This window comes from Hemiscyllium ocellatum, chromosome 33 (genome assembly GCF_020745735.1).
Source record: "Hemiscyllium ocellatum isolate sHemOce1 chromosome 33, sHemOce1.pat.X.cur, whole genome shotgun sequence".
Lineage (NCBI taxonomy): Eukaryota > Metazoa > Chordata > Chondrichthyes > Orectolobiformes > Hemiscylliidae > Hemiscyllium > Hemiscyllium ocellatum.
In genome coordinates, this window is record NC_083433.1 from 24,598,669 (window position 1) to 24,613,805 (window position 15,137).

General features: G+C 52.0%; 4 non-coding genes across 4 annotated transcripts; all 4 read left to right on the top strand.

The window, feature by feature from the left end:
- Window positions 1–5,970: 5,970 nt before the first annotated feature.
- On the top strand, window positions 5,971–6,043 carry trnar-ccu (transfer RNA arginine (anticodon CCU)). The gene has a single exon. It is a non-coding gene; the product is annotated as a tRNA-Arg (tRNA).
- Window positions 6,044–7,637: 1,594 nt separating this feature from the next.
- On the top strand, window positions 7,638–7,710 carry trnar-ccu (transfer RNA arginine (anticodon CCU)). The gene has a single exon. It is a non-coding gene; the product is annotated as a tRNA-Arg (tRNA).
- A 4,921-nt stretch (window positions 7,711–12,631) lies between these two features.
- On the top strand, window positions 12,632–12,704 carry trnar-ccu (transfer RNA arginine (anticodon CCU)). Its single transcript has one exon. It is a non-coding gene; the product is annotated as a tRNA-Arg (tRNA).
- A 1,593-nt stretch (window positions 12,705–14,297) lies between these two features.
- trnar-ccu (transfer RNA arginine (anticodon CCU)) lies at window positions 14,298–14,370 on the top strand. Its single transcript has one exon. It is a non-coding gene; the product is annotated as a tRNA-Arg (tRNA).
- The last annotated feature ends 767 nt before the right edge of the window (window positions 14,371–15,137 follow it).

Below are 15,137 nucleotides of genomic sequence, written 5' to 3' on the forward strand. Positions count from 1 at the left end.
GCTGGGTTCACATCATCCAATGGAGTCACCTTGCCCGTAGCTAGACAACGGATTGACTCAGACTGACACTTCCAGTCATCGAGTCATAGAGATGTACAGCACACAAACACACCCTCGGTCGAACAGATATCCCAACCCAATCTAGTCCCACCTGCCAGCACCCGGCCCATCTCCCTCCAAACTCTTCCTATACATATACCCATCCAGATGCCTTTTAAATGATGTAATTGTACCAGCCTCGACCACTTCCTCTGGCAGCTCATTCCACACACACACACACCACCTTCTGCCTGAAAATGTTGTCCCTTTGGTCTCTTTTATATCTTTTCCCACTCACCCTAAACCCAAGCCCTCTAGTTCTGGACTCCCACACACCAGGGAAAAGACCTTGGCTGTTTACCCTATTCATGTTCCTCATGATTTTATAAACCTCTGTATGGTCAGCCCTCAGCCTCCGATGCTTGGATCCTATCCTTAGAGGAACCGGTATCAGCTTCCACCGCTGTGCCTCTGTGTCCAACCTCATCCGTCCTCTTTTCCAGGTCTCCCAGCTGCTGTTCATGCTTCTGCAGCACGATAGAGATCGGGGCCAGCTTCTCCTCTATCTGCTTAACCAAGATCGCGCGAGATTTGGCCAGGGCCTGGTAGGCAATCGAGCCCAAGGATCCTGCAGGCTAGGCCGGGGGCCTGGCCTCGGACACTGCCCCATCCGTCTTCAACATCTCTGGACGAAGAAAACGCAGGAAAGTTGATTTTTCACAATGTCCTGGGACTCCACAACATTTTCAGACTCCTAGGATATCGCGATGGAACGGATTGGGCGCTTGTGCTGTGGTGCCGAGCTCTGCAACACCATCGTCCGAGATCACCACCATCTTGGATCCTCACAGTGCATTGAGAGGAGAAAATCCACAAAAACACACAATGAGAGGTCAGGGCGCAGTATTTAAAGTCTGCCATGCTGCATGTAACTGTGCTGCCCCAGTGGCCTAATGGATAAGGCACTGCCCTCCTTAGCCAGGGGTTGTGGGTTCAAGTCCCATCTGGGTGTCTGACTCTTCCTTGTGTGTCCTTAATCTGCTTTGCCAACAACCGCTTATCTGGATTCAGTAGGTGGGGTGTTCCCTCTCGCCTTACGCAGCACTTTTGGGGATCTGCAGGATTAAAGCTGAATTCCCTGAAAGAGACTGCACAGTCACAATGGCTGAAAACCTGCTGAGAATCTCCTGGAGATGGCATGGTGGCTCAGTGGGTAGCACTGCTGCCTCGCAGCATCGGGGACCTGACTTTGATTCCTCCCTTGGCTTTCTGTTTGTGTCGAGTTTGCACCTTCTCTCCATGGGCTACTGCGGGTGCTTTGCTTTCCTCCCACAGCCCAAAGATGTGCAGGTTCGCTGGATTGGCTTTGGGGAATGCAGGCTGAGAGGATAGTGGTTGGGCCTGGATGGGATGCTCATCAGAGGCTGAGTGTGGACTTGCTGGGGTGAATGGCTTGCCCCCCTCACTCCCTGGGCTTTTATGAACAAGTTTGGAGCACATGGTCAGAGCTCTGCTGCAGATCGCAGTCAAGGCTTCGCTAAGGGACTGGCATCCAGGTGTGTGTTCATATCCTTCTTTTCCCTGATCTTCCAGAATGTTCTCTAGCTTTGGCCAAAGGGGTCATCAGCTGGGTTCACATCATCCAATGGAGTCACCTTGCCCGTAGCTAGACAACGGATTGACTCAGACTGACACTTCCAGTCATCGAGTCATAGAGATGTACAGCACACAAACACACCCTCGGTCGAACAGATATCCCAACCCAATCTAGTCCCACCTGCCAGCACCCGGACCATCTCCCTCCAAACTCTTCCTATACATATACCCATCCAGATGCCTTTTAAATGATGTAATTGTACCAGCCTCGACCACTTCCTCTGGCAGCTCATTCCACACACACACACACCACCTTCTGCCTGAAAATGTTGTCCCTTTGGTCTCTTTTATATCTTTTCCCACTCACCCTAAACCCAAGCCCTCTAGTTCTGGACTCCCACACACCAGGGAAAAGACCTTGGCTGTTTACCCTATTCATGTTCGTCATGATTTTATAAACCTCTGTATGGTCAGCCCTCAGCCTCCGATGCTTGGATCCTATCCTTAGAGGAAGCGGTATCAGCTTCCACCGCTGTGCCTCTGTGTCCAACCTCATCCGTCCTCTTTTCCAGGTCTCCCAGCTGCTGTTCATGCTTCTGCAGCACGATAGAGATCGGGGCCAGCTTCTCCTCTATCTGCTTAACCAAGATCGCGCGAGATTTGGCCAGGGCCTGGTAGGCAATCGAGCCCAAGGATCCTGCAGGCTAGGCCGGGGGCCTGGCCTCGGACACTGCCCCATCCGTCTTCAACATCTCTGGACGAAGAAAACGCAGGAAAGTTGATTTTTCACAATGTCCTGGGACTCCACAACATTTTCAGACTCCTAGGATATCGCGATGGAACGGATTGGGCGCTTGTGCTGTGGTGCCGAGCTCTGCAACACCATCGTCCGAGATCACCACCATCTTGGATCCTCACAGTGCATTGAGAGGAGAAAATCCACAAAAACACACAATGAGAGGTCAGGGCGCAGTATTTAAAGTCTGCCATGCTGTGTGTAACTGTGCCGACCCTGTGGCCTAATGGATAAGGCACTGCCCTCTTTATCCAGGGGTTGTGGGTTCTAGCCCCGTCTGGGGTGTCTGACTCTTCCTTGTGTGTCCTTAATCTGCTTTGCCAACAACCGCTTATCTGGATTCGGTTGGTGGTGTGTTCCCTCTCGCCTTACGCAGCACTTTTGGGAATCTGCAGGATTAAAGCTGAATTCCCTGAAAGAGACAGCACAGTCACAATGGCTGAAAACCTGCTGAGAATCTCCTGGAGATGGCATGGTGGCTCAGTGGGTAGCACTGCTGCCTCGCAGCATCGGGGACCTGACTTTGATTCCTCCCTTTCTGTTTGTGTCGAGTTTGCACCTTCTCTCCATGGGCTACTGCGGGTGCTTTGCTTTCCTCCCACAGCCCAAAGATGTGCAGGTTCGCTGGATTGGCTTTGGGGAATGCAGGCTGAGAGGATAGTGGTTGGGCCTGGATGGGATGCTCATCAGAGGCTGAGTGTGGACTTGCTGGGGTGAATGGCTTGCCCCCCTCACTCCCTGGGCTTTTATGAACAAGTTTGGAGCACATGGTCAGAGCTCTGCTGCAGATCGCAGTCAAGGCTTCGCTAAGGGACTGGCATCCAGGTGTGTGTTCATATCCTTCTTTTCCCTGATCTTCCAGAATGTTCTTTAGCTTTGGCCAAAGGGGTCATCAGCTGTGTTCACATCATCCAATGGAGTCACCTTGCCCGTAGCTAGACAACGGATTGACTCAGACTGACACTTCCAGTCATCGAGTCATAGAGATGTACAGCACACAAACACACCCTCGGTCGAACAGATATCCCAACCCAATCTAGTCCCACCTGCCAGCACCCGGCCCATCTCCCTCCAAACTCTTCCTATACATATACCCATCCAGATGCCTTTTAAATGATGTAATTGTACCAGCCTCGACCACTTCCTCTGGCAGCTCATTCCACACACACACACACCACCTTCTGCCTGAAAATGTTGTCCCTTTGGTCTCTTTTATATCTTTTCCCACTCACCCTAAACCCAAGCCCTCTAGTTCTGGACTCCCACACACCAGGGAAAAGACCTTGGCTGTTTACCCTATTCATGTTCCTCATGATTTTATAAACCTCTGTATGGTCAGCCCTCAGCCTCCGATGTTTGGATCCTATCCTTAGAGGAAGCGGTATCAGCTTCCACCGCTGTGCCTCTGTGTCCAACCTCATCCGTCCTCTTTTCCAGGTCTCCCAGCTGCTGTTCATGCTTCTGCAGCACGATAGAGATCGGGGCCAGCTTCTCCTCTATCTGCTTAACCAAGATCGCGCGAGATTTGGCCAGGGCCTGGTAGGCAATCGAGCCCAAGGATCCTGCAGGCTAGGCCGGGGGCCTGGCCTCGGACACTGCCCCATCCGTCTTCAACATCTCTGGACGAAGAAAACGCAGGAAAGTTGATTTTTCACAATGTCCTGGGACTCCACAACATTTTCAGACTCCTAGGATATCGCGATGGAACGGATTGGGCGCTTGTGCTGTGGTGCCGAGCTCTGCAACACCATCGTCCGAGATCACCATCATCTTGGATCCTCACAGTGCATTGAGAGGAGAAAATCCACAAAAACACACAATGAGAGGTCAGGGCGCAGTATTTAAAGTCTGCCATGCTGCATGTAACTGTGCAGCCCCAGTGGCCTAATGGATAAGGCACTGGCTTCCTAAGCCTGGGGTTGTGGGTTCAAGTCCCATCTGGGGTGTCTGACTCTTCCTTGTGTGTCCTTCATCTGCTTTGCCAACAACCGCTTATCTGGATTCAGTTGGTGGGGTGTTCCCTCTCGCCTTACGCTGCACTTTTGGGGATCTGCAGGATTAAAGCTGAATTCCCTGAAAGAGACAGCACAGTCACAATGGCTGAAAACCTGCTGAGAATCTCCTGGAGATGGCATGGTGGCTCAGTGGGTAGCACTGCTGCCTCGCAGCATCGGGGACCTGACTTTGATTCCTCCCTTGGCTTTCTGTTTGTGTCGAGTTTGCACCTTCTCTCCATGGGCTACTGCGGGTGCTTTGCTTTCCTCCCACAGCCCAAAGATGTGCAGGTTCGCTGGATTGGCTTTGGGGAATGCAGGCTGAGAGGATAGTGCTTGGGCCTGGATGGGATGCTCATCAGAGGCTGAGTGTGGACTTGCTGGGGTGAATGGCTTGCCCCCCTCACTCCCTGGGCTTTTATGAACAAGTTTGGAGCACATGGTCAGAGCTCTGCTGCAGATCGCAGTCAAGGCTTCGCTAAGGGACTGGCATCCAGGTGTGTGTTCATATCCTTCTTTTCCCTGATCTTCCAGAATGTTCTTTAGCTTTGGCCAAAGGGGTCATCAGCTGTGTTCACATCATCCAATGGAGTCACCTTGCCCGTAGCTAGACAACGGATTGACTCAGACTGACACTTCCAGTCATCGAGTCATAGAGATGTACAGCACACAAACACACCCTCGGTCGAACAGATATCCCAACCCAATCTAGTCCCACCTGCCAGCACCCGGCCCATCTCCCTCCAAACTCTTCCTATACATATACCCATCCAGATGCCTTTTAAATGATGTAATTGTACCAGCCTCGACCACTTCCTCTGGCAGCTCATTCCACACACACACACACCACCTTCTGCCTGAAAATGTTGTCCCTTTGGTCTCTTTTATATCTTTTCCCACTCACCCTAAACCCAAGCCCTCTAGTTCTGGACTCCCACACACCAGGGAAAAGACCTTGGCTGTTTACCCTATTCATGTTCCTCATGATTTTATAAACCTCTGTATGGTCAGCCCTCAGCCTCCGATGTTTGGATCCTATCCTTAGAGGAAGCGGTATCAGCTTCCACCGCTGTGCCTCTGTGTCCAACCTCATCCGTCCTCTTTTCCAGGTCTCCCAGCTGCTGTTCATGCTTCTGCAGCACGATAGAGATCGGGGCCAGCTTCTCCTCTATCTGCTTAACCAAGATCGCGCGAGATTTGGCCAGGGCCTGGTAGGCAATCGAGCCCAAGGATCCTGCAGGCTAGGCCGGGGGCCTGGCCTCGGACACTGCCCCATCCGTCTTCAACATCTCTGGACGAAGAAAACGCAGGAAAGTTGATTTTTCACAATGTCCTGGGACTCCACAACATTTTCAGACTCCTAGGATATCGCGATGGAACGGATTGGGCGCTTGTGCTGTGGTGCCGAGCTCTGCAACACCATCGTCCGAGATCACCATCATCTTGGATCCTCACAGTGCATTGAGAGGAGAAAATCCACAAAAACACACAATGAGAGGTCAGGGCGCAGTATTTAAAGTCTGCCATGCTGCATGTAACTGTGCAGCCCCAGTGGCCTAATGGATAAGGCACTGGCTTCCTAAGCCAGGGGTTGTGGGTTCAAGTCCCATCTGGGGTGTCTGACTCTTCCTTGTGTGTCCTTAATCTGCTTTGCCAACAACCGCTTATCTGGATTCAGTTGGTGGGGTGTTCCCTCTCGCCTTACGCAGCACTTTTGGGATCTGCAGGATTAAAGCTGAATTCCCTGAAAGAGACAGCACAGTCACAATGGCTGAAAACCTGCTGAGAATCTCCTGGGGATGGCATGGTGGCTCAGTGGGTAGCACTGCTGCCTCGCAGCATCGGGGACCTGACTTTGATTCCTCCCTTGGCTTTCTGTTTGTGTCGAGTTTGCACCTTCTCTCCATGGGCTACTGCGGGTGCTTTGCTTTCCTCCCACAGCCCAAAGATGTGCAGGTTCGCTGGATTGGCTTTGGGGAATGCAGGCTGAGAGGATAGTGCTTGGGCCTGGATGGGATGCTCATCAGAGGCTGAGTGTGGACTTGCTGGGGTGAATGGCTTGCCCCCCTCACTCCCTGGGCTTTTATGAACAAGTTTGGAGCACATGGTCAGAGCTCTGCTGCAGATCGCAGTCAAGGCTTCGCTAAGGGACTGGCATCCAGGTGTGTGTTCATATCCTTCTTTTCCCTGATCTTCCAGAATGTTCTTTAGCTTTGGCCAAAGGGGTCATCAGCTGTGTTCACATCATCCAATGGAGTCACCTTGCCCGTAGCTAGACAACGGATTGACTCAGACTGACACTTCCAGTCATCGAGTCATAGAGATGTACAGCACACAAACACACCCTCGGTCGAACAGATATCCCAACCCAATCTAGTCCCACCTGCCAGCACCCGGCCCATCTCCCTCCAAACTCTTCCTATACATATACCCATCCAGATGCCTTTTAAATGATGTAATTGTACCAGCCTCGACCACTTCCTCTGGCAGCTCATTCCACACACACACACACACCACCTTCTGCCTGAAAATGTTGTCCCTTTGGTCTCTTTTATATCTTTTCCCACTCACCCTAAACCTAAGCCCTCTAGTTCTGGACTCCCACACACCAGGGAAAAGACCTTGGCTGTTTACCCTATTCATGTTCCTCATGATTTTATAAACCTCTGTATGGTCAGCCCTCAGCCTCCGATGCTTGGATCCTATCCTTAGAGGAAGCGGTATCAGCTTCCACCGCTGTGCCTCTGTGTCCAACCTCATCCGTCCTCTTTTCCAGGTCTCCCAGCTGCTGTTCATGCTTCTGCAGCACGATAGAGATCGGGGCCAGCTTCTCCTCTATCTGCTTAACCAAGATCGCGCGAGATTTGGCCAGGGCCTGGTAGGCAATCGAGCCCAAGGATCCTGCAGGCTAGGCCGGGGGCCTGGCCTCGGACACTGCCCCATCCGTCTTCAACATCTCTGGACGAAGAAAACGCAGGAAAGTTGATTTTTCACAATGTCCTGGGACTCCACAACATTTTCAGACTCCTAGGATATCGCGATGGAACGGATTGGGCGCTTGTGCTGTGGTGCCGAGCTCTGCAACACCATCGTCCGAGATCACCACCATCTTGGATCCTCACAGTGCATTGAGAGGAGAAAATCCACAAAAACACACAATGAGAGGTCAGGGCGCAGTATTTAAAGTCTGCCATGCTGTATGTAGCTGTGCAGCCCCAGTGGCCTAATGGATAAGGCACTGGCTTCCTAAGCCAGGGGTTGTGGGTTCAAGTCCCATCTGGGGTGTCTGACTCTTCCTTGTGTGTCCTTAATCTGCATTGCCATCAACCGCTTATCTGGATTCTGTTGGTGGGGTGTTCCCTCTCGCCTTACGCAGCACTTTTGGGGATCTGCAGGATTAAAGCTGAATTCCCTGAAAGAGACAGCACAGTCACAATGGCTGAAAACCTGCTGAGAATCTCCTGGAGATGGCATGGTGGCTCAGTGGGTAGCACTGCTGCCTCGCAGCATCGGGGACCTGACTTTGATTCCTCCCTTGGCTTTCTGTTTGTGTCGAGTTTGCACCTTCTCTCCATGGGCTACTGCGGGTGCTTTGCTTTCCTCCCACAGCCCAAAGATGTGCAGGTTCGCTGGATTGGCTTTGGGGAATGCAGGCTGAGAGGATAGTGCTTGGGCCTGGATGGGATGCTCATCAGAGGCTGAGTGTGGACTTGCTGGGGTGAATGGCTTGCCCCCCTCACTCCCTGGGCTTTTATGAACAAGTTTGGAGCACATGGTCAGAGCTCTGCTGCAGATCGCAGTCAAGGCTTCGCTAAGGGACTGGCATCCAGGTGTGTGTTCATATCCTTCTTTTCCCTGATCTTCCAGAATGTTCTTTAGCTTTGGCCAAAGGGGTCATCAGCTGTGTTCACATCATCCAATGGAGTCACCTTGCCCGTAGCTAGACAACGGATTGACTCAGACTGACACTTCCAGTCATCGAGTCATAGAGATGTACAGCACACAAACACACCCTCGGTCGAACAGATATCCCAACCCAATCTAGTCCCACCTGCCAGCACCCGGCCCATCTCCCTCCAAACTCTTCCTATACATATACCCATCCAGATGCCTTTTAAATGATGTAATTGTACCAGCCTCGACCACTTCCTCTGGCAGCTCATTCCACACACACACACACACCTTCTGCCTGAAAATGTTGTCCCTTTGGTCTCTTTTATATCTTTTCCCACTCACCCTAAACCTAAGCCCTCTAGTTCTGGACTCCCACACACCAGGGAAAAGACCTTGGCTGTTTACCCTATTCATGTTCCTCATGATTTTATAAACCTCTGTATGGTCAGCCCTCAGCCTCCGATGTTTGGATCCTATCCTTAGAGGAAGCGGTATCAGCTTCCACCGCTGTGCCTCTGTGTCCAACCTCATCCGTCCTCTTTTCCAGGTCTCCCAGCTGCTGTTCATGCTTCTGCAGCACGATAGAGATCGGGGCCAGCTTCTCCTCTATCTGCTTAACCAAGATCGCGCGAGATTTGGCCAGGGCCTGGTAGGCAATCGAGCCCAAGGATCCTGCAGGCTAGGCCGGGGGCCTGGCCTCGGACACTGCCCCATCCGTCTTCAACATCTCTGGACGAAGAAAACGCAGGAAAGTTGATTTTTCACAATGTCCTGGGACTCCACAACATTTTCAGACTCCTAGGATATCGCGATGGAACGGATTGGGCGCTTGTGCTGTGGTGCCGAGCTCTGCAACACCATCGTCCGAGATCACCATCATCTTGGATCCTCACAGTGCATTGAGAGGAGAAAATCCACAAAAACACACAATGAGAGGTCAGGGCGCAGTATTTAAAGTCTGCCATGCTGCATGTAACTGTGCAGCCCCAGTGGCCTAATGGATAAGGCACTGGCTTCCTAAGCCAGGGGTTCTGGGTTCAAGTCCCATCTTGGGTGTCTGACTCTTCCTTGTGTGTCCTTAATCTGCTTTGCCAACAACTGCTTATCTGCATTCAGTTGGTGGGGTGTTCCCTCTCGCCTTACGCTGCACTTTTGGGGATCTGCAGGATTAAAGCTGAATTCCCTGAAAGAGACAGCACAGACACAATGGCTGAAAACCTGCTGAGAATCTCCTGGAGATGGCATGGTGGCTCAGTGGGTAGCACTGCTGCCTCGCAGCATCGGGGACCTGACTTTGATTCCTCCCTTGGCTTTCTGTTTGTGTCGAGTTTGCACCTTCTCTCCATGGGCTACTGCGGGTGCTTTGCTTTCCTCCCACAGCCCAAAGATGTGCAGGTTCGCTGGATTGGCTTTGGGGAATGCAGGCTGAGAGGATAGTGGTTGGGCCTGGATGGGATGCTCATCAGAGGCTGAGTGTGGACTTGCTGGGGTGAATGGCTTGCCCCCCTCACTCCCTGGGCTTTTATGAACAAGTTTGGAGCACATGGTCAGAGCTCTGCTGCAGATCGCAGTCAAGGCTTCGCTAAGGGACTGGCATCCAGGTGTGTGTTCATATCCTTCTTTTCCCTGATCTTCCAGAATGTTCTTTAGCTTTGGCCAAAGGGGTCATCAGCTGTGTTCACATCATCCAATGGAGTCACCTTGCCCGTAGCTAGACAACGGATTGACTCAGACTGACACTTCCAGTCATCGAGTCATAGAGATGTACAGCACACAAACACACCCTCGGTCGAACAGATATCCCAACCCAATCTAGTCCCACCTGCCAGCACCCGGCCCATCTCCCTCCAAACTCTTCCTATACATATACCCATCCAGATGCCTTTTAAATGATGTAATTGTACCAGCCTCGACCACTTCCTCTGGCAGCTCATTCCACACACACACACACCACCTTCTGCCTGAAAATGTTGTCCCTTTGGTCTCTTTTATATCTTTTCCCACTCACCCTAAACCTAAGCCCTCTAGTTCTGGACTCCCACACACCAGGGAAAAGACCTTGGCTGTTTACCCTATTCATGTTCCTCATGATTTTATAAACCTCTGTATGGTCAGCCCTCAGCCTCCGATGTTTGGATCCTATCCTTAGAGGAAGCGGTATCAGCTTCCACCGCTGTGCCTCTGTGTCCAACCTCATCCGTCCTCTTTTCCAGGTCTCCCAGCTGCTGTTCATGCTTCTGCAGCACGATAGAGATCGGGGCCAGCTTCTCCTCTATCTGCTTAACCAAGATCGCGCGAGATTTGGCCAGGGCCTGGTAGGCAATCGAGCCCAAGGATCCTGCAGGCTAGGCCGGGGCCTGGCCTCGGACACTGCCCCATCCGTCTTCAACATCTCTGGACGAAGAAAACGCAGGAAAGTTGATTTTTCACAATGTCCTGGGACTCCACAACATTTTCAGACTCCTAGGATATCGCGATGGAACGGATTGGGCGCTTGTGCTGTGGTGCCGAGCTCTGCAACACCATCGTCCGAGATCACCACCATCTTGGATCCTCACAGTGCATTGAGAGGAGAAAATCCACAAAAACACACAATGAGAGGTCAGGGCGCAGTATTTAAAGTCTGCCATGCTGCATGTAACTGTGCTGCCCCTGTGGCCTAATGGATAAGGCACTGCCCTCCTTAGCCAGGGTTTGTGGGTTCTTGTCCCATCTGGGGTGTCTGACTCTTCTTTGTGCGTCCTTAATCTGCTTTGCCAACAACTGCTTATCTGCATTCAGTTGGTGGGGTGTTCCCTCTCGCCTTACGCTGCACTTTTGGGGATCTGCAGGATTAAAGCTGAATTCCCTGAAACAGACAGCACAGACACAATGGCTGAAAACCTGCTGAGAATCTCCTGGAGATGGCATGGTGGCTCAGTGGGTAGCACTGCTGCCTCGCAGCATCGGGGACCTGACTTTGATTCCTCCCTTGGCTTTCTGTTTGTGTCGAGTTTGCACCTTCTCTCCATGGGCTACTGCGGGTGCTTTGCTTTCCTCCCACAGCCCAAAGATGTGCAGGTTCGCTGGATTGGCTTTGGGGAATGCAGGCTGAGAGGATAGTGCTTGGGCCTGGATGGGATGCTCATCAGAGGCTGAGTGTGGACTTGCTGGGGTGAATGGCTTGCCCCCCTCACTCCCTGGGCTTTTATGAACAAGTTTGGAGCACATGGTCAGAGCTCTGCTGCAGATCGCAGTCAAGGCTTCGCTAAGGGACTGGCATCCAGGTGTGTGTTCATATCCTTCTTTTCCCTGATCTTCCAGAATGTTCTCTAGCTTTGGCCAAAGGGTCATCAGCTGGGTTCACATCATCCAATGGAGTCACCTTGCCCGTAGCTAGACAACGGATTGACTCAGACTGACACTTCCAGTCATCGAGTCATAGAGATGTACAGCACACAAACACACCCTCGGTCGAACAGATATCCCACCCAATCTAGTCCCACCTGCCAGCACCCGGCCCATCTCCCTCCAAACTCTTCCTATACATATACCCATCCAGATGCCTTTTAAATGATGTAATTGTACCAGCCTCGACCACTTCCTCTGGCAGCTCATTCCACACACACACACACCACCTTCTGCCTGAAAATGTTGTCCCTTTGGTCTCTTTTATATCTTTTCCCACTCACCCTAAACCTAAGCCCTCTAGTTCTGGACTCCCACACACCAGGGAAAAGACCTTGGCTGTTTACCCTATTCATGTTCCTCATGATTTTATAAACCTCTGTATGGTCAGCCCTCAGCCTCCGATGTTTGGATCCTATCCTTAGAGGAAGCGGTATCAGCTTCCACCGCTGTGCCTCTGTGTCCAACCTCATCCGTCCTCTTTTCCAGGTCTCCCAGCTGCTGTTCATGCTTCTGCAGCACGATAGAGATCGGGGCCAGCTTCTCCTCTATCTGCTTAACCAAGATCGCGCGAGATTTGGCCAGGGCCTGGTAGGCAATCGAGCCCAAGGATCCTGCAGGCTGGGCCGGGGGCCTGGCCTCGGACACTGCCCCATCCGTCTTCAACATCTCTGGACGAAGAAAACGCAGGAAAGTTGATTTTTCACAATGTCCTGGGACTCCACAACATTTTCAGACTCCTAGGATATCGCGATGGAACGGATTGGGCGCTTGTGCTGTGGTGCCGAGCTCTGCAACACCATCGTCCGAGATCACCATCATCTTGGATCCTCACAGTGCATTGAGAGGAGAAAATCCACAAAAACACACAATGAGAGGTCAGGGCGCAGTATTTAAAGTCTGCCATGCTGCATGTAACTGTGCAGCCCCAGTGGCCTAATGGATAAGGCACTGGCTTCCTAAGCCAGGGGTTGTGGGTTCAAGTCCCATCTGGGGTGTCTGACTCTTCCTTGTCTGTCCTTAATCTGCTTTGCCAACAACTGCTTATCTGCATTCAGTTGGTGGGGTGTTCCCTCTCGCCTTACGCAGCACTTTTGGGGATCTGCAGGATTAAAGCTGAATTCCCTGAAACAGACAGCACAGACACAATGGCTGAAAACCTGCTGAGAATCTCCTGGGGATGGCATGGTGGCTCAGTGGGTAGCACTGCTGCCTCGCAGCATCGGGGACCTGACTTTGATTCCTCCCTTGGCTTTCTGTTTGTGTCGAGTTTGCACCTTCTCTCCATGGGCTACTGCGGGTGCTTTGCTTTCCTCCCACAGCCCAAAGATGTGCAGGTTCGCTGGATTGGCTTTGGGGAATGCAGGCTGAGAGGATAGTGCTTGGGCCTGGATGGGATGCTCATCAGAGGCTGAGTGTGGACTTGCTGGGGTGAATGGCTTGCCCCCCTCACTCCCTGGGCTTTTATGAACAAGTTTGGAGCACATGGTCAGAGCTCTGCTGCAGATCGCAGTCAAGGCTTCGCTAAGGGACTGGCATCCAGGTGTGTGTTCATATCCTTCTTTCCCTGATCTTCCAGAATGTTCTTTAGCTTTGGCCAAAGGGGTCATCAGCTGTGTTCACATCATCCAATGGAGTCACCTTGCCCGTAGCTAGACAACGGATTGACTCAGACTGACACTTCCAGTCATCGAGTCATAGAGATGTACAGCACACAAACACACCCTCGGTCGAACAGATATCCCGACCCAATCTAGTCCCACCTGCCAGCACCCGGCCCATCTCCCTCCAAACTCTTCCTATACATATACCCATCCAGATGCCTTTTAAATGATGTAATTGTACCAGCCTCGACCACTTCCTCTGGCAGCTCATTCCACACACACACACACACACCTTCTGCCTGAAAATGTTGTCCCTTTGGTCTCTTTTATATCTTTTCCCACTCACCCTAAACCTAAGCCCTCTAGTTCTGGACTCCCACACACCAGGGAAAAGACCTTGGCTGTTTACCCTATTCATGTTCCTCATGATTTTATAAACCTCTGTATGGTCAGCCCTCAGCCTCCGATGCTTGGATCCTATCCTTAGAGGAAGCGGTATCAGCTTCCACCGCTGTGCCTCTGTGTCCAACCTCATCCGTCCTCTTTTCCAGGTCTCCCAGCTGCTGTTCATGCTTCTGCAGCACGATAGAGATCGGGGCCAGCTTCTCCTCTATCTGCTTAACCAAGATCGCGCGAGATTTGGCCAGGGCCTGGTAGGCAATCGAGCCCAAGGATCCTGCAGGCTAGGCCGGGGGCCTGGCCTCAGACACTGCCCCATCCGTCTTCAACATCTCTGGACGAAGGAAACGCAGGAAAGTTGATTTTTCACAATGTCCTGGGACTCCACAACATTTTCAGACTCCTAGGATATCGCGATGGAACGGATTGGGCGCTTGTGCTGTGGTGCCGAGCTCTGCAACACCATCGTCCGAGATCACCATCATCTTGGATCCTCACAGTGCATTGAGAGGAGAAAATCCACAAAAACACACAATGAGAGGTCAGGGCGCAGTATTTAAAGTCTGCCATGCTGCATGTAACTGTGCAGCTCCAGTGGCCTAATGGATAAGGCACTGGCCTCCTAAGCCAGGGGTTGTGGGTTCAAATCCCATCTGGGGTGTCTGACTCTTCCTTGTCTGTCCTTAATCTGCTTTGCCAACAACTGCTTATCTGCATTCAGTTGGTGGGGTGTTCCCTGTCGCCTTACGCAGCACTTTTGGGGATCTGCAGGATTAAAGCTGAATTCCCTGAAACAGACAGCACAGACACAATGGCTGAAAACCTGCTGAGAATCTCCTGGGGATGGCATGGTGGCTCAGTGGGTAGCACTGCTGCCTCGCAGCATCGGGGACCTGACTTTGATTCCTCCCTTGGCTTTCTGTTTGTGTCGAGTTTGCACCTTCTCTCCATGGGCTACTGCGGGTGCTTTGCTTTCCTCCCACAGCCCAAAGATGTGCAGGTTCGCTGGATTGGCTTTGGGGAATGCAGGCTGAGAGGATAGTGGTTGGGCCTGGATGGGATGCTCATCAGAGGCTGAGTGTGGACTTGCTGGGGTGAATGGCTTGCCCCCCTCACTCTCGGGCTTTTATGAACAAGTTTGGAGCACATGGTCAGAGCTCTGCTGCAGATCGCAGTCAAGGCTTCGCTAAGGGACTGGCATCCAGGTGTGTGTTCATATCCTTCTTTTCCCTGATCTTCCAGAATGCTCTCTAGCTTTGGCCAAAGGGGTCATCAGCTGGGTTCACATCATCCAATGGAGTCACCTTGCCCGTAGCTAGACAACGGATTGACTCAGACTGACACTTCCAGTCATCGAGTCATAGAGATGTACAGCACACAAACACACCCTCGGTCGAACAGATATCCCGACCCAATCTAGTCCCACCT